At 42.1% G+C, this 20,538-nt stretch overlaps 1 protein-coding gene across 7 annotated transcripts in view; it reads left to right on the plus strand.

The window, feature by feature from the left end:
• The first annotated feature begins 6,317 nt into the window (after positions 1–6,317).
• The window catches only part of bbx (BBX high mobility group box domain containing), a 46,526-nt gene continuing 32,305 nt past the window's right edge, over positions 6,318–20,538 (plus strand). Inside the window, exons 1-3 of one of the 7 annotated variants that reach the window (XM_023835085.2) lie at positions 6,318–6,550; positions 8,708–8,789; positions 18,286–18,626. The gene's annotated coding sequence lies outside the window, so the exon portion shown is untranslated. The other 6 variants (XM_023835080.2, XM_023835083.2, XM_023835082.2 and 3 more) reach the window with 6 other exon arrangements.

A 20,538-nucleotide genomic window follows, 5' to 3' on the forward strand; every position in this document is an offset into this window, starting at 1 on the left:
TTTATCTAGTCATGAGTGGATTCCATTGATAAATGATGCCGTGAATCAAGCCTGTTGGCCTTTGCTGGGATTAGATTAAACTTTGACCGATATTTTCCTTTGTGGTACTGAGGGTCGTACCTCCATCTCATTGCAGGCTAACTGCCGCGGGAGAGTAAAACGCTTAAAGCTCATCTCTCCCTTCTTCCAGTTTTTCTTATTCGAAATATAATACAATCACTAAATGATTTAATGTATTAGGCAATAACGAACCAGGACTCGTTGTTCACATAATCGCTTGGCAACATTTGACTGCTCATTTTAGTGAATTACACATCTTACGTCACTTTCATTCGTGCACCACGATTTTTTTTTGAGACGGGAAATAGCTTGTATTTTTGGTAATTTATAAACCATAACCATCACAAAACATATATAATTAATGCACCTTAATCTTCAGCCAAATGGCAACAACTTAACCACCGCAATTTTTCTCTTAAATATTTAGAAATGGGGTACACTGCGTGCACGTGTTAAATTTTATTGCAATCAGGGTGTGCTACACTAATTCAATCAATTTACATATTTTAACGTCTTATTTAATAATTTTATGTTCAGGAATCCATGAACAATAACCAAGTCGGTTACACGTACGCGGTTGTAAATGAGCCTTTTTCCAGACAAACCTTCTGCTGTACTGCTTTTAGTCATGCATTAAATAATAACGTTCAAGCACTAGTTCCAGTATGTGTTACGGCTGGACTCCTTCCCCCAATCCGAGCATGTGCAGTTTCTATGGTCTCACGTGGGTTTGCTACGGGTGCACCGCCCGCATTTCTCCCATAGCCCAAAAACACGCTGTTCGGGGGACTGGTGTCTGCAGATCGCTTGCAGTGTGATTGCCCTGTGTTCTCATCCACATGTTATCCTAAACATTTCCCATGCCTGGTTAGAAGCTGTTTTTTTGTATCTGTCTTATTCTCTTTCCGTGACGGCCACACACAGCTGACAATGCTTTTGTAGGTGCCGGTTCTATTCGAAAGGTCATCCGATGGAGGTCTAGTCTGCTACTTTTTGAAATTCAGCTAAATGCTTTACATACCCAAAGAAAAAAAACGTAGAGCTACGATAATTACTGCTAATGAAATGATTATTGAAGTAATTGTGTTGTTATTGTTCTGATAATGGTGATGCACTTATCATGCCTGTACCTTCAGCAGGCTGCTGCTAAGAGGGAGGTTTGTAACAGGAGGAAGGAGGAACTGCAAAACACCAATATGGCCGCCACAGGAGGCATTTTGGTTCTGATCACATAGAGAAACTTCACCTAAAAGTTTCACTAAGTTCTACAAAATCAGGCATATAAGGGCAGTTTTAAAAACACCTCATGGTTTAACTGAACAGCCTTAACTAATACAATGAAACAAACAGTTAAATCAGGTCTAATGAGTACCTTAAGCATATTAAGCATGAGTACTAAAGGAGCTGGACCAGACTGTATGGCCAGTATCCTGGATTTTACTAAAAGCTATTATTAACCAATTTCTACTGGAAATATGTAATGCTAATATTTTGCAGCTGGGTAAATTCCATGAATTTTCTATACCCACTTGTCCTATGTAGGGTTGTGTAGGTCCAGAGCCTATCCTGGAAGCTACAGGTGGAAGGCAGGGAATAACCCAGGATGGGGCACCAGTCCATCATAGTGCATAGAGTCACACAGACACACGCACATAATTTGGTAACTCCAATTCACTTTAGTATGTTTTTGGATTGTGGGGGGAAACTGGAGAGCCAGGAGGAAACCCCACTGGTTGGGGCAGTGGTGGCTTGATGGTTAGGGAAGCGCACTTGTAATTGAAAGATTGCAGGTTTGAATCCCTGACCAGCAAGGTACCACCCCCAAGCACTGCATTAGCTGCCCCCTGCTATGTCACAAAAGTCACATATGGGTTAAATGCAGAGGACACATTTTGTTGTTGCACACTGTGTGCTGTGGTGTGTTGACAATGACCACTGATCACCAAATTCTAAAATTCTAATTCTAAATAACAAGAACATGCAAACTCCACATTGGAGGCAGGGCAGAGACTCAAACCCCAGTCCCAGGGGTGTAAGGCACCAGTGCTAACCAGTGCACCATCCTAATAATAATTAGTGCACTCCTCAATAATAAATATGTCATCTGATGTTGCATACTCACATAGCCATCAGAGGGGCTGCTGGAAAATAATCACTTATTTATTTAAATGATGGCTATGTCTAAAGTGACATACATGTGAGGATCAGAGAGTTCAGTCTGGCAGTGTTCCTGGAGCAACTATGGTTCAGGGCCCAAAAGTTATATACCTATGCTGCTGGTAAGATGACTTGAACCCACAACCTTCTGGAGATGTGTACAGACTGGGGAGCTTCTAGAGATTTTAGGCCCCCAACACAGACCAATCCAACCATGTTCCAAATTTCTTAGGCTCCCTATCGCGCAGTGGCCTTTGGAATTGTCACACACACGTTTTGTGACCGAGGCAGAAAATTCAAGGCAGTTTGATGGCTCACTAGGGTCTTTGGGCGTCGACTCAAAGTGAGGAAAGTCAGCATTCTGAGGCACTACTAATTCAGAAAGAGCAGGGAGGGTAAGACAAATACTAACATAAGAGAGTGGAGTTTGTGGCTCAGTGGGTTCGGACACCATGTCAGATCTCCCTTAACCCCAATTGCCTTAGTGACTGGCTGACTCCGCCTTCTCTAAAAAAAATGTATGTTACTTTGGGTAAAAGCACCTGCTAAATAAAATAAAATCTACATAAAGAATGTGCCCCAGTGCCAAATCACACTGTACTAGTCACCAATAAAATACACAGCATTATATTCAAACCGAAGTCCATCTTTGGAGGTACTATATAACTGGCAGTTTAGAATCTCGTTCTTCTCATTTTCACTTTATTACTACTGTCAGGTAACCTTAGTCTTGTGCTAGCTAGTCTTATGCTCCCTAAAGAATAAGCTAAATGAAATGTATACATGTTGTTTCATCGTATTGGTACATTGGGGATTTGCATAGACACAAAATCACTACTTTCATACTGTACATTTTAGAACATCATGATTTAAGTAATAAAACAACTATGTTGCGAAAAAATTGGTTTAACACAGTAATGAATCAGACATATGACATAATAAATGAGCGAATGATACTAGAATGTTGTCATTCTGTCCCAGTTTTGTGTTGTTAATGTAGGTTGTAGTGTCATTCAACCAAAATCACTGACAAGAACAAAATAATACTTTAGAGATGATGAATGTTGTGCACATCCAGGGTGTCCCCCTGCCTTGGGCCATGTGCTCCCTGGGTCAGGCTCCAGGCCTCATTACAGCCCTGACCAGTGGAAGAAGCTAGATGATAGATAGGTGAATAGCACAGTTTCTTTTTCCAGAGAGGAAGTCAGCTCTAAAAATACTACACATTGCCCCTGACTACTAAAAGTGTCTAATTTTTTATCTGGTACCCTATCAAAAATGTTGAATACCTGACATTTGTGACGCAGAGAAAACACCAATGATGCCTCGATATTATCCCAAGATCACTAGAAAGGGTGTATTCCACAGATAAATGATGATAATCCAACTGCCTGTTTCTGATTGGCTGTCCACATGGTCATGTGATGTTTCAGTGTCAACATGCTAGTGAAGCTTTATTATAACTGTATGGTATATGAGGATTTATATACTATCACTGACCTCCTCCTACCTTTTGCGGCACGCCGGTTACCATACAAATCACCACAGCAAATAGGCGCAAAAAATATCAGCATGCACCACACAGCATCAGGTAAACACTGGTGATTTGTTACGGATTTATGAGAGTGGCTTCACGTTACTAGGACAGGAGGGGGTTAGTGACACCCATGCAACGATGTTTCAGAGGGGCTGCTCATCCCCAATTCGACTCATTGCTCCTGAAGTTACGTTGTCCTGCAAACCACTCTGTTTTTCCTTTACAGAGCAGTCACTGACTTTGGCTTGCTGAAGGGAATTAACATTTTCTTTAGCCATTATTTGGATAAGATTTGGATATTTGGGCAAAGTTGGGTATCTGTTTGTACAAAGCTGGCCTGTAGAATCTCCCATTACTGAAAAAGATTAAACCTCTCAAAATTCTCACCTTTTGATTTCTGGTCACCTTGTACTTTGACAGTAAGTTGATGCAGCTTTCTTAGTCACTGGAGTGTCATATGTTTATTAAAAGTATCTCAATCATAAGCACTCTGACTGTAGAGCAAAGGTAGACTTCGGGGGGTGTAGGAAATGCAGGTCCAGCTGAAAGCACCTGGTGAGGACTGTGATTAGAAGCACTCGAAATAACACAACTGGAGGAGGGGTCTTAAATCAGCCTGCGAGCTGAATCTTGGCTAACAGCTGGCAACCCACTCTAAAAGGCACATTACTCAGATTTCAAAAATGAAATTCTATCTGGGGGTTTGTGCATCTCCACCGAATCACATCATGTATGTAATCTTAAAACTTGATTTCAGGTCCTCAGTGTCTTATCAATTATATTTTGTTCTAGTTTTCAGCTAGAAGTCAAAAAAGACTGCAAAATCAATCGCCAAATGTGTATTTTTTAACTTTAGAGTCAAGAAATGCCTTTATTGATGTGTCAATCCAAGAGACAGTTCACAGCAGATTCTGCTAAGTCCACCCCATTTCTACGTCATTTATTATGCAGTAAAACACTTGACCAGCACCATAAAGATCTCTATAGCTTTTGGTCACAGCTAATAGTTTACTCTCAAGACATTTTAATAGACTGGATAGTAACACCTCTACCAACACTGATCTATACCAGTTCAGTGCTTTTACAGCTCGAGATCTACAGAAATTAAGACCTGGCAAGGTTAGGGCACCATCAGAGGAACCTAAATGGGAAGATATCGAAACAATTAACGAATAAGCACCTTGATAATTCTGCATGTCAGGAAAACAGAATCTTGCTGGTGAGAACATAAGTAGAGCATGTTAAGATGAAAAGATATTGTTACAAAGCATGAAATATAATCAATATTCTTGAAAAATGACATGATTATTTTTATAATACATAAATGAATGACGTTTATAGAATATTTCTGCAGATTCAGTATTAAACCACTCAAATGGAACTTGATGACACGAATTGCTGGGAAATGGTTAATTTGTGCAGGACAATCATGTGACACTTATCTAAACACTGGCCATTGTGCTGAGTGATTTTTAGATATGTTCTGTGAATTCAGGTTTTTCCCGACCGTGAAGCTACAAGACCCCCCCCCCCCCCGTTATACTGTGTAACATAGATTTCTATATCCATAGGCACCGGGGAACCATGCTTTCAATAACAGTGATAACTGCATTTAAAATAATTACGCCTTTATTTCATTACTTACGTAATTTTTTGACTAAAGTTATAAAACTCTTACCACGGAGTAGATCGTGTGAGCAGAACAGTAGGCCACGGCTTTCTGGAGCCGATTGACATTGCTGAGACAGCGTCAAATAGAGATTAAGTATGACAAACTGCTCTCATTACGGCACGTTTTCGGGTTTGGAAATATTTTTCTCTTTATATGTCGCGACTGAGTCCGAGGCTATGCTCGGTGTCCATGCTTTAAATGCTTTTTGCATCTTTAATTTTTATAGCCAACAAAAGACGGTGTCCGGCAGTGTAATTACACAGGACGAGCCATTATAATGGCAGCAGAGGCCATGCAACTTCGCACGATCGCCAGTCCGCCGCCAAGCAGAGCAAGGCGATTAAGTGCGTCATCGCCCCGTTTTATGCTCATTACTGACCAAAATTAATTAATCGAACTGTGTATCCCAAACCTTTGATTCGGATCTTGTGAATCGGTGGGGGGGGGTGTTAGTGTTTAACTGCGGGGGGGGGGGGAAGAGACAACCTCTCCGACCGTCAGGGAGGAAAAAAGTGCAGAACAGTGGAGATTTGTGTGTTTATCCGAGTTTTGGGCACATACATCTTCAAACGTCACATACCTCGTAAATGAATCCGAGCACTCAGTCTGGACGGTTAACTTGGCAGGACGTAGCTCGATTTTTTACGATAATATGAACATGCAATGTCTGTTGCCGCTGATTCTTTCGCAGTTAGGCTTAGGGGAACCGCTTGTGTGTGACTGGAGACGCGGCAAATCGTCCTCCATTTCACCGTCCTGCCGTCACTAATGAGTTCAGTGAGCATTTCGCTCGTACTTCCCCCTACCTGGTCTGTTGTGCAGGGTAAGCTTACATGTCCATAACATTATGAAGATGTTACATTAATCTCACTGTCTCTCAGCGCCGTTGGACTGTAAAAGGCTACCTGTGTGGCTGATCCTGGCTGTCTTTCACGCCGGCGTCCAATCACAGGCAGCCTTACATGAAAAAAATATATATTTTCACTCAGTGCATGTACAGTACTGTATGTTGCAAAAACTGTTCAGAGAAACACACTGGGCGAGGGTGAGATAGGTGGACAACGGCTTCCGAGAGCACCACTTCTGTTACTTTACAAATATTTCCACCGGGTGAGCTGTCGCTGGTAAGTACTGTCCAGGCATACTTGTACTAGTGCACTTTTATTTTCTACTTACCCGAACATTTACTAACACAACACCCAGGAAGCTATATTAAGTAGTCACACACGACAAGCAAGATAGTGGTCAGAGTCATCAGTTTGATCACCCAGTTTGGTGACACTCCCGAAGTGACTTTTTTCCTCCCGGCCCCCCGAAACAAACTGCAGATCAAAAAAAGAAAAAAACTTTTGCAGCAGATACGTGCATAAAGAGAGGATGATGTTACACGGCTAGGCCAGTCAGTACCAAGCTATGAACATCCACATACTGCACAAGAGCATAGAGAAAGAGGGAGAGAGAGGGGGAGAGAGAGAGAGGAGAGAGAGAGAAAACACTTGAGCGATCGGAGGGGGGGAGGAGGACAGAAAAAAACAAGCAGAGAAAATTGTTCGAGGAAAACGAAAGTACGACAGTCGATTTCAATTGAACAAGTGCCTTATTTCGGTGGACGGACGCCGCGTTTCCTAGTTTTACTTGGGCGACTTGAGCTCTGCGGTGTTGCGCTTTAACGCAGGAGGCTGCGTTCATCCGGGCAGGGGGAAAGAAGAGGAAAAAAAGAAAAGCGAGAGAGAAAAAGTGCACAGAGGTGCCTGGCTGCTATTTGTGTTATTGTAGCAAAAGCTTGAACTGTTACGATGTGTCAATAAGTTTAAAGGTGCATCGGCGGCTGGAATGACAAGGCCCTGGCGCTTCGGCTGCCTTTCACGGGTAAGTTTGCTGACATCCAAGCGCCGTCATGACAGAAAACTTGTAGATATTTCATCCCTCGATGAGACCCGGGTGCCTTTTGCCGAGCAGCACCCGGTCATCCGGCGTAAAAATCGTGCCCACTTGAATTGCACCCGTCGCTGGCAGCTACGAACGGGCGCGATCGCTGCCTTTCCTATTAATCTGGGATTATTTTTTATTTTTTTTCCATCCTCGATCGGCGGTCATTTGCACGAAAAAGAAGCAAAAAAACCCACCTCCCCATCGCTTAGGACACTCGTCTATACTTAGCGCTGGGGTTAAAAACTGACGATGCAAAATATAGAGACAATATGTACGACACAGGCAAAGAGAGAAGCCGATCGCTCAGTAGCGGCGCGGGCACTTCCCCCCCCCCAGTCCTCCTCCTGCCATGGTTATTTTGTAACAGAAATCGACTTCAATTAGTAGAGGTAGGGGGAGAGAGAAAAAGGGGGAAAAAATTGTAAAAGTCGGATACAAAGTGTCCCCGGGAGCTTTAGTGGGAGAAAATCCCATTGCACGTCCTGCTAATGACACGGGGGCTACGGCGACTCGCATCAGGAGGCCAGCGGGGCTAGCTTAGCTACTTTGATCCCATACAACCGGTCGCGGAGCCCGGATCGGGCCAGGTAGACCGCGTCTCCCGAACCGTCTGCAGCGATGACCCCGACTTTAAGTAACGAGGGGGGCTGATCTGCCCACCTTTTCCGCCGCGGAGAAGAAAAATGCCGTCCGCGGACTTTTTGACAGGAGTGAGATTTATACTTCATTTTCCCCAAAGCAAGATGGACTCTCTTTCGCCCTGTCTGTCTTGTCAGACCCCCAGATCGACATTTTGCACTTAAAAATTAAGATAGCCTCCGACGGGAGACGATCGGGGACCTTCCGATGAAGGGAATAATCCCCCCTTAAAGGGGGCCTTTAGGGTGGGGGCGACGCGTTGGTGAATTATCGCCTCGTTTTGCCACTTCTCTCGACAGCGTGGAAAGAAAAGAGCACCTCCGGTTTGCCAAGGCAGCACTAGTCCGGTCCTACCTGCAAACTGCTGCAATTAGTGGACATCTCCTACCAGTCAAACCGCACCTGACATTTCAATGTAATATATACACTGTATCTATTTTACGGTCTTGCGTGTCATTATGTCGTAGTGTCGGTGCTGCGATTACAGACGGTCAACTTTACACTTAACTAGTGAACGAAGGAAGGGGGGGAATGATGCGCCCACCATAGTTTGCTTGTGGGTTAAGCTATCGCACGTATGTTATAAAGTTAAAGGAACGCCAGTGAATGTCGCCGATCACGACGAGGTTTTTGATAAATCGGGGCAGTAAAATGGAATCGGGAAATTAAGATGTATCTTCACTGAGGACACAGTGTTTTGTATTTTATAGGTCATCACCATCGCATGACAAAGCCTGACTGACAGACTCATCTTCATCTTTCAGATACAGTATTTCCATTTTCCGTACCTAAGTAAGTACGCCTTCAGTTCATTTCACGTTTTTTGTGTCTTTTTTGTTGATTCTCATAACATATTCAGCATTTTCCGTTTTACAAGTGCCACATGGGTCTATTTTTTTTTTGCCCAGTTATGTCATACATTTTATTGATTAGCTATGTATGCATCGACGAAAGAGATAGGGATAACATTCTTCTGTTGATCTGCCCGTCAGAATCCGCGAAATCCAGATTAACCCCATTCATGTAAAACGACGTCTCTACGTGGTCCATAAATTTGAGATCAACTGGAAATTGAAAAATCAATTTGGATCTGATTTGCAGTCGGTAGCCTATGAAAACATAATTGGAACCTGTGATTTAGACATAATGTATAAACGTTGTTATACCGTTTTGTTTGATATGTAGGCCGGTTCAGTATCGATGAATTAAAGCTGTTATTTAGGGTGATTTCCCACGGCTTACCCTCATCATCAGAATAACAGGGATATACGCAGTGTTGGAAATGAAAGTCCCTGTTGATTTATGAAATTATGAAGCCGGGAGTATGACCTGCAACAAAGTGTTAGAAAATGTATCTTTTAAGTTCATGGCTAACACGCAAATGAATTCATGATGGTCAGAACTTTAATCATTGTGATAATCAGAATTCACTATTTTGGAAAGTGGGATAATTTATATATTCTGAATATGATTGCTGTATTTTTAATATCATTCAGGGTGCATTATCTTGTTTATTGGTCAGATTTGATAAAGCTTAAGTTATATTGTGATACATGTTCTTTATTCCATATTTAAAACATTAAAATTAGCTGTTTTGCTTTTACAGAGTACAGGTTAAATCTGCATTACAATTGATACCTATAAGGCAGTAATACAGTAAATCTCCTTTGTTGGTTTTAAAGTGATCAGTGTTGTTGTGAATGCTTTGTTTTTTGAGTACCACCCAAAATATATTTTTTTCACTGCCATTTCCTTTATGCACTTTGAATGGCAAAAACACCACATGTTTAATTCTTCCAAAAAATGTCACCTTCCACTGCCATCAGGCAGTCACTGTTGCAGTTTTTTTTAGCTAGAAGTCTAAAATCTGTTGACATTTGAGCTTGTTTACTTGGAAACATCAGTATTCTTAAGAACTCTAAGATCGAACTGCTGTTTCGTGAATCTTTTGCGATTGCACAGCTTCAGACATCTTAGAGTCTTCAACATCCTGAGAAAGTAAGTGGTCCCAACAAAGCTCTGTAGGTTGCATTGCCTTGGTTTCCTAGAGTCTTCGGTTCTCCATAAAGACAAGCTGGTTCACCTGATGAGCGAATGTACCTTGGAAGTTCATTGTAAGGAACTGCAAAATGCTCAGAATGTTAGGAAAGGGGATGTGAGGAAAACTCATCTAAGCAAAAACGGAGTATTTCTTTGTCATGACCACCAGGGTACTTGAGGAACAACAGTGGATTTCCTCTTCAGTGCCTTTACAGGTTCTGGCATCTATACTTATGTGATTTTCTGGCTTCAGAGAGAGATGAATTGTTGTTGCTCGTTCTGGCGACGGTTTATCTTCGGGACCTTGGGTTATGACGCTCCGACTGGAGATGGTGTTTAGTGTTATGGAGGTGGGGGGGGGGGGGAAGCTCAATGAATGAACTGATTTTTTTGGTAAGGTTTAGGTGGGACTTCCCACCCTGGCCAACAGGGTGGGTGTCAGGGGCTCATCCAGATATAGGAAGTAGAAGGCTTGCTTCGAAAGGTTGGGATGTAGTAGATAATTTGGAATAGTGGACTTGCAATCGTTAGGGAACCGGCTTAGAAGAGCTTTTGGAAAAAAATAATGAAATTGTGCTTTAGTCATTTGTACAAGTACACTGGAACACTCCTTTTCACATAAACCTTGTTGCTGGCTGTTTAGATATTCACATACGTACCGGTGAGAGCAAAGCTTGGTGTCCGAGCACGAGGTCAGTCGGCATGCAGCTTCCCTGGAAATCTCAGGGGTTTAAGAGCCTTGCTGAAGACCCCAGCGCTGGCATTAATCTGCGGGCCCCAGGATTTGAACCAGTGCCCTTCTGATCATGGGCACAGAGTCCTAACCCACTAAGTCATATGGCGTCCTCCATTATGGTGTCACTAGACAGAATGGTCCCAAATAAGGCTGATGGGGTTTGAACACGAAGTTATTGGGCATGAAGTGTCAGTGTTGTTATTGTGCGAAAGTCACCCTTTTACATCATTGCAGATGCCCTTTGGGTGACGGTTGCATCACATTTTCTTGGTAGGGATCCATGGGTCAAATGCAGGACATCTAAACAACCAAAAAAGTTGATACATAAATGATTAAATTCAGCAATTTATATGTCATATGATTATGTTTATTGTAGTTTGTTAGGCCGCAAGATATCTAGATAAGTCATATATACAAGTATTTGGATGACTTTTCCTTATTTTATTCTTTAATTTTTCAATTCTCTCTCATTATTTAAAATTTTAACCTTTCTGAAATTTCAGTAGACATTAGAAGGTGGCCTGAAATTAGTCTACACCACCCAGTCACATAGCTTATATAATTTCTGGTAAAATTGAAGCTTTCTTCCCGTTAAAGACTTAAATTTTGCTTTTTGATTTTATGCATGTAGGTTAAATCAACACTTTTTTGTTGATTTAGCTATTTTGTCACCTTGTCACTATCTTTGTTGTCACTTCTTTGATGTAGGTAGTGCTTCCTCATGTTATGTTGTTGTCAGATATACAACATTTCTAGAAACAAATTGGCTTCTTATGCACTTAAGGATATCTGTTTATGGAATGTAACCCCCCCTGCTCACTGGCTATGTTGTGTTGTGTTTCTCTGAGGTAGGATGAGTCTAAAAGCATGTGGGACACTGTATGTGCCAAAAGATTGTGACCTCTTTTTTCCTATGACTATACATTGCTGTGGTTAGTGTAGCAAGTAGCCCGTCTAGTGCTAATAACTTCCCCTTCAAGGCTAAAGTTTGAAGACTGGGAGTGTTTTCATGAGTTGGTGGTTCCTTGTAATTTTTGATTCAGTTTTGTCTTTTTGGGAGTTTGAGGTGATTGAGTCGTCATTGGTAGTTGAGCACTGGTCTTCCTAACATAGCTTGACTTCAATTGGCCTTTGACTTCCATGAGTCATTGACGGTTGACTTTCATTGGTTGTTGGCAGCCATCTTTCATTGGTCGTTGACAACTGAATCAAAATGAGCCTTTTTTCTTCCATCAGTTAGAAACTTGTCTGTAACTTGTAGGTTTTTAATTCTCGTTTTCAGTTTTGGGGAGGTGGGGGGTGTGATGAGCTAAAGTCATTCACATGAAAGGGTGGCTAATATGTTAGTCGCTAATATGTTCACCGAAACATTGAAGGGGACGTGCTCATGCTCGAACTACATTTTCATCCACGCTTGCGGAAATGGTATGAAATTGCAGTAACTGATGTGGTGCGTGAACCCAGAGTTTCAGATCAGTAAGAGCACTGACATATGTTTTGGCCAGAAATGTTTTAATTGCTGTTTAGATTTGATTGTGTCTAATGGCAATCTGATTTCAGTAAGTCTTTAACCCTGCTAATAAAAGTGAACAAAACATATTTATTTTTAATGCAAACAGTGTCTAATGATATTTGGTGTCACGACAAGCCTCATCAGAGGTTTTCGCTGGTTATGGTGGTTAGCTATTCCCAGCTCATTATGGAAGACCGGAGTGGCATGAAGATCGTAGGGAGGTTAGATGGGTGTTGATTTGCGTGCTAGCTGCCCTCTCATCAGGAAGCGTGCTAAGCTGGCCACACTGGGGACTTGAGAAAACACCTACCTCCAGAACTTTGGCAACTGATCTTAAAACGAGTGTTATGATTTTTATTTGTAATGTTCAGTGAGGATGTGTAAATAAATGGTGGATATATGATCCTATTCACATTTGCTAAAGAGCAGAAGGGTGACAAGGGTGGGCTTGGTTTGTCCTGCAGGTCAATTCTGTCCAGTAGGGGTGGATCTGGAGCCACTGCCCCCATCTAAAAGATCAATGGCCATGATGGACGTCCCACTTAACCTGAGGAACAGACTCACTAAGGTCATTTCAGATAACATGGCACTTGATTAAAACCTGCTGGCATTTAACCCTGACCTCCGTACAGATTGAAGTTGTGGTCCGTTTAGGAGATGGAAGCCCTCTTATTGCTTCCGAAGAAGTATTTTCATGGGAATTTGGTATGCAAAAGGTGGTGGCTGAAAAATAGTTTCAAATTCAGAATTCAGCATGCGTTCATACTTGAAGACGAACCTCTCCTGGATTATCATTTTGGCCCACCTTGCCTTCCTAGAGTACCGTTAAACACTTACGCTCTTACAGTCAAATTAACCTCTCTTAAAACTAGCGCATAAATAAAAACACTTTATTTGGCTGCCAAATAAGATATAATTAAATGCAGGAAAATCCAGGGCTTGCAGTTGGAGGCTGTTATTTGTGCTTCTGTCTTAAATGCACGCGGTACTCATCCTTACACCCAAATGCTCAAGATCAGCCACATTTCCCCACATGGCTCCTTTTCACTCACCCTCTCTGTCCCTGGTTTTTTAGTGAACTGACTGCCATACCTTAGTTGGTTTGCTATAATGCCCAAGCAAGGGACTCAGCCTAATGGTTACCATCTGTTAGTTAGGATTGATGATTTTGAAAGCTTTATTGTCATTTGTACAAGTAGGGAGACCGGGGACGATTGTTGAGCAGGGTCAGTTGTTCGAAAGAATACAGTAGCCGTCCTGCATAACTTAGTGTCCCCTAAAAACACTGCTGATGTTTAATGAACTAGTACAATTTCACTTCAACAATGGAAAACAAAAACAATTTTTTTGCTTTCATTTTTGCTCCATGTCATAAAATGAAAATGAAACAATTCAGCAATTCTCCCCAGGCTCTCCTACAATGAAATATTTGCTTGTGTACCTCCCTGAAAATTTTAATACCGTATTGAACATATTGAATAACGATAAAGAACAATAAATAAAAGCAAACGGCAAATTACAGAATAGTGAGGACAGGTAACACACATGCATGTAATATATACATCATACATGTCATATACAATAACATACAAGTAGGACAAGTAGATGCTGAGGTTAAAGTGGCAGTTACCCTAACCGCCCCCTTAGCCAGCTAATGGTTGGTATCACAGCTACATATTAGTCAAATGAAAGTAAACTATAAGTAATAACATTTGTAAGTTATGCTTGGTCTTGTGGTGTGTGTTTGACATTCCAGCCTCTGGGCTTTTTGTTTATTTTCAGTACTAGACCCAAAGATTTTAGCTCTTCATGTTCGCCTGGTAGACTGCAGGAAGTGCCTTTATTTTAAGTAGGTGATGTGGGTTTTCGCAGACTGAAGTTACCCATTAGCTAATCATTATCACACTGTAGGACGTTACGTCGAGACTGGATTTAACCATATATTTATTAATCAAAAGTTGTGATTAGCTAATAATATATCAACATATGCTTTCATATTGATGTACACTCAAGGGATACGGTCTGGTTTAAACCCCCACAAAGGGTCCTGCACCTCTCACTCTTGTGGGATTTTGCAGTATTATACTACTAAAATCCAGTGGCATTCATATTAACCTGGTGTCAACTGGAATAAATGTTTGGATTTCTCCAATATGTGGAGGTTCTTGGCAGGCTAACATTTAAGGCAGCTAAAATTTAAGGTGGCTAGTTTACATTTAAGGTGGCTAGATAACATTTAAGGTGGTTAAAATGGAAGGCGGCTAGACAACATTTAAGTATGGCTGCAACAATTCATTGAGTAACTTGAGTAATTCGATTACAAAAAAAAATCATTGATGCAAATTCTTTGCCTTGACACTTCTTTTAATTCCCACAACTGTGTACTTCTCAGTGATCACTGTGTTTCACACGGAGGATTATTAGTGTTGCACAGTGTGCTTATGCTGCATTGCATGTAGCAGAGCAGTACAAAAAACTGAGTGGCATCACTCCCATAGGGGCCCATTGTAAAAAAGGTGGAGGAATTTCCAGCAAACTTCCGGGTCATGGGGACGGTGAATAGTTCCAAATATTGACATTCACAGCATAGAATCACATTCATTTCCATCCCTTACCAAGCACTTTACGTGGTATGTTGATTAAAATAACTTTTTTTTTTTTTACATGAATACATTAGCTGTCATTAATATACTAAATATTTTGTTTTTATCTGTGCTTAGCATTAGCTGTTAATGTTTCTCGTAATTTATAGTTATGACCGAAGGTAGCTTCGCCAGCAATGGAGACTAACTTTCCGATTTCACTGATAATTTTGTCAATTACATATTAAGTTGTTCTGATTATCAGCGGCTTCATAATTACAGTTGGCTGCACTGATGCCATGTTAATATACCTGATTAAGATATCAGTTTACAGCTCACCTCAAGTCAAACATTTATGGCAAAATAGCTTAAATTATTTTGTGGTAATTTATTTTCCAAAAAAAAAATAGTTCTGCGGCAAAGAGTATTTTTACATGTGCTTTTTAAGTATTGCATTTGTAAGCAGGGCTCGAACAAAAAGTGCTTTTTTCACATTATTTCGACTCCTTCATGTTGAATTACTTAGAAAATCATTGAAATAAAATAAAAATGTATGTTTGTCCATTTTTTTAACCCTTATTAACCCCAGTCTTTGTCCCTGAAGTGCATGGGATGTGTGAATGGGACATTACCTTTTTTCTCTTTTGAATAGATACTTTTGGTCTTTCATAAGACAAAAGTATTTCTCATTTGATTACTCGATTTCTATCGATTATTCCATCGATTATACTTGATTACTAAAATAATCAGTAGCTGCAGCCCTACATTTAAGGTGACTAAAATTTACGGTGGCTGGATAACATTTAAGGCTGCTAACATTTCAGTATCGCTCACTATTCATGTAGAGTCCTTGACATGCACATGTCTGTAGCTAGAAAATAGGAGCATGAAAAGTGAGCTGTGAGAAGACTGTGGAAGGAGGCAGCTAGCCGGAAGGGTCTGCGACTCAGGTGGGCGTCTCTGCTGTCGGCAGCTTGCGTAACTTTACCTTGAATGCTCCAGTAAGAACGAGCTGCTGCCTAATTAAGCGGTTATTTAATTAGCTGTGAAAGTGGTTTAACAGATGTAGGTATGAGCTGCAAGTCCTCCTGGATGAGCTTATAGTAGGTAGTCATGTCCACCCCTCAGGCCTCGTCCCGGCTAGCTGTAGCATCTAATGTTCACTTCCACAGGAAAACCATCACCTCCAATCCATTAATGGGAAATAAAAAACCTTTGTTAGGCGGGTTGACCTAGCTATCAGATAAATACCCTAATATTTAGGGGGAAATTCAACCAATCAGCTCTTGATGCATATTGATATCCGGTAAGTACCAGTGAATTATAAGTATCGTACTTATATGTAGTCATGTTGCTCTTTGCTTTAACTTTGATTGATTTCCACCAGATCCAAACCTAATCACACATTAATTTAATAAGATGCTGTTTTGATACTTGGGCCAGCAGATTGCAGTAATTCTTTTTGGCCAGCAGGGGGTTAAAGATGGCATCTTGCATCGTGGAACGTGTTGGTCTGTGTGCTAGGAACGGTCATGCTTTTTATGTTGCCGAGCACGATATTCATTCAGCTGTATATAGTGTTTGTACGGTGCTTGTGTAAAGCATGTGTCTGCTCAATAATAATTGGGGTGGTGTGTGTGGCTTAGAGGGTTAGGACTCTGTGCCCATGATTGGAATGTTGCGGGTTCAAATCTTGTGGTTAGTAGGGGGATTTCACCATTGAGCCTTTGAGCAAGGCTCTGGCTGACCACGCTTTCTCACGTGCACATGTCTTAGCAAAATGCTAAGTAAATGTAATTGTAAATAAGATGGGGTCCACACCCTCCCAGGCACAGCGTGTTGTGCTGCTGCTGCTGACCACGTTTGGCTAAAATAAACACCAGTGTAGATCATGTATGTAAAACAAGCTACTTTCCATGCAAGTCATGAGCAAACTCAGGGCTTAAAATGAGGCATTAAGGGTTCGAATCCCCAGAAATACAGACACCATTAGAGCATGCCGTCTGGGTCACAATGCTAAGCCCTGACAGCATATATACAGGAAATGGATCCAGTGGATATATAATTCCCTCGAAAAGCAATAACACGCATTCTCCAACACAAGGTTCATACTCCTCTCCTCTGCAAGCTGAACGTCTCAGACCGACAGGTGAAAAATTGACTGAATACAATTATGAAATATTGGTGAGCGAATTTGTCTAAGGGTCGTTGGCCTGACCTTGTACACATCATCACCTGACTCCACTGATGTGTTCTTATTTACTGTTTACATAAAAATATTCCCATAGGATATGTTGTGCGTTGATCTGTGTCTGATCTTCAGTGGCGGACCTCTGCTACCTTTCTAAACATCATGTCCTTTCACTGGCAGAAACGTGCTGTAATTATTACTGAGGTAGTAAACATCTTGGCTTAATATTTAATACATGTATTTGTATGTGTGTCTGTGTATGTGTGTGTTTATCCTCACTATCTTCCATGAATATTAATTTCATTTTAAGAACGGGTGGCCAATCATGGAGGCTTTCTGTAGGGCAATTGCCAAATATGGTCAGGGGTGTGATGCCTTGTACAATCTGTGGGATTCTTGGGTAACAGAGTAACTCAGCAAAGCTCCAATCGGGGGGGGGGGGGGGGGATACCATCTCAGCACCTCCAGCTGTAATCTGGGCCCTTTCCTTCTTTCTGTCTCGCCAGCGCCACCTTCTGACCCGAACTAAGCATACAGCTAGAGTACTTTCAGCTAAATGGTTCCTTCATAAACAAAACGGCCCTTGCCGTGGGGAGGTGGGGGGGGCAATTGGGTCCTGGTAGTTGGTGTCACACAGATTTAACAGCAAGAGGGCAGCAGATAGTAATAAACACTATGCCTGAGCTCGCTCTCTCTCTCTCTCTCTCTCTCATTTTTAATAGGGGTCAGGTGGCTTTGCTTGGTTCTGCCTGACTTTGGACCTTTTTCCGTTACTATACTTTAGTATATTATCATTGCAGATAAGCCACATTAATGATAAAAATAATTAAAAGTGAACTTAGATGCTTATATCTGTAATATTCTATAGGGCTGGTGTATGCTGGCTACATGCCGCACCTGTGACTTTATTCTGTTCTGGTACCAAGTTTCTGTGTCTAGCACGTCTGGCCAGGAGCCCCCTGAAGGTCGCAGGTTCTCCTCTTGGCCGCAGATGCCAGCGCCACTCAGGGCAGGAGGTGATGTGATCGCTTTTCCTCCTTTTAGGAAGTTATAACGTGAACCGTGCGCTCTAACACAAGCCCCGCGAAACCGGGCTGTCTATATGGTGGGAAAGTAATGGGATGTTTCCATATTGGCTACGCTAATACTGATCTAGCGTGATGAGAAAAGGCGTAAAAAACCAGCAAAGATGGTGCAGGCAGGGCGGACGGGGCGTGTTCACATAGGTCCTCCATTCACCTAATCGCATGGCTGGAGCCACATACTGTCTCAGTTCCTCTACATCTCGTGTGGACTTTTCTGGAAGCCGTAAGCCATGCCAGTTTCTGTCTGCCAAAGTGTGCGGCCTGTTACCGGCCACTCCCCCAGGAAGTTACCACAGCCACTTCCTCCCATTCATGCTCATCCCCCAGCAGGCTTGGTGGGTGTTGTGGGGGAATTCCCAAGGCCCGGTAATCTCGCCAGGAATCACACCAAGGTTGATTCGCGCATTTGACGGACAGAGGCTCAGGTCCTGCTAAAGGTCGTTTACCATGAATAGATGGATCCATGGCTGACGTGCTTGCAGGTAATTATGCTGCTATGGTATCCGGAAGCTTCCGGGGCTTGTTCCCAAGTTGGAATTGGCCTTTTGGAGCGGCTTTGCCATGCGATGGATACACATCCGAAAGGGATCTCTAGCATGGATTGATTAGTTCACTTCACGTTCATGGATGCCAGTCTCTTTCAGGTGATCGGTGAGCCCTTGACCCTGTGTTTGGCTTGGGGCCTTATCTGTCCTCCATAGGAACAGTCAAGATATTAGTCCTGGTAGCGACTGGGTGTGACCTGGAGCGGCTGCAAGTAGCTACATCCACACAACTGAAAAACTGTGGCAGAAGGGAGAAGTGAGAATACCAAAGCAGCACTCTCAAGATCCCCCCCCCCTCACCAGCAGTCAGTCCCCACCCCCCATCTCAATATGTCAATTACAGCAGAGTTCACGGAGCATGGAAGCCTCAGAACAAACGAGCTAATCCGATAACACGCTCTTCGGAGAGATCTGGGCTTCAGGAGCGACTGAGACACGTGATCCGGGGAAGAATTTGATAATGGGGAATTTTCTGCCTGAATATCCGGACATCCCCGCGAATGGCCATGGATTTCGGTATTCCGGGTCCTACGGTGGTTGGTGAGAGATGGAGATATAGGTCTGTCTCCTTCCTCATCTCAGGAGGCTCCTAACCTCCTTCAGAGGGACTCTGAATGGTTTATGCAAAAAACTTCATTCACACCAAAGACAAAAAAAGGAAAAACAGTAAACATAAACACAAGTGAAGCGTTTTGTGTAATTTGTTTATGCAGCAGCCTCCCGAACGTTTATGTAGAGCCTGAACGACACCAAGATGAACTCTCTTAAGATTAAAGATTAAAGAGACACATTGTCAACACTCTGTTAGCCCTCATACTCCCTGATGACGCCCCAGTATTATTTTGCCAATATAATTTAGAAAAAAATTATCCTTATTTTCGTAGTGTATACTATATCGCTTTCGTTTCAAGCGAAACACTGAATTGTTGTGTGGTACTTAGCTTCAGACTGCGACAGATGAAAGAGGTTTGTTTAGAATCAGTTTATTCATTGTTCGCTACATTTTCTGTATGTAATAATATTGTGTACTGCATCTAGTGTCATTATCAATTGCTTGTTTAGTGATATTTTTCTTTTTAAAATTCTTGTAACTGCACTGACATACCAATGCCAAATTCCTGATACATGCTTATTTACTTGGTGAAAATGAAGCTGAATCTAATACTGTTCAGCGCTACTCCAGCAGGTCAGCGTATGCATGTAGAGTGAATTCTCACTTTTTGTGGTGATTTCCCCTCCCCTAGAACAGCTTATGATTTTCCCCCATTTATACAGCTGGGTGTTTTACTGGGAAAAATTTGGGTTAAGTACTGTGCTCATTGGCGTGACAGCATCAGCCCTCATGGAACGAGCATGAGCCCCATGTCCTTAAGAGCTACACAAGATGCCGCTGACAGATTTCTTATTTAAACCGGCACATTGATTGTAAATGTGGGAATTCCACAGAAAAATCAAGCACCAGATTCTGACCTTTGAAGCACCAAAAGCAGCAGGCCTCAGACCTGAAGCGCTTTAAAGAAAAGCAGAGAAAAAAATAGCGATCTTGAACAAGGTCCCTTAGTCATCCTGAAGATGAGAACCCTGTTGACCCTGATGCTGTGTGAAGTTCGATTTTTCTTCCTTTTTATGATTGAGCTCCTCCTCTGCATGACAGCATCAAGGTGTTGAATGTGATATGTTGCCTTAGCTGGTAGCCAATGAGGAGGGGAGAAAGTGAGCATGTGATCGGAAACATGCCTATCAGCCTGGAGGACGTCATTATGTACAAGCAAGAGATGATCAAAGCCTGATTTACAGTAGTTAAGATTGCCTGGAGTGTGCTGGGTTTAAGACCTAGACAGAGACTGGT

This window comes from Paramormyrops kingsleyae, chromosome 6 (assembly GCF_048594095.1).
Source record: "Paramormyrops kingsleyae isolate MSU_618 chromosome 6, PKINGS_0.4, whole genome shotgun sequence".
Taxonomy (NCBI): Eukaryota; Metazoa; Chordata; class Actinopteri; order Osteoglossiformes; family Mormyridae; genus Paramormyrops; species Paramormyrops kingsleyae.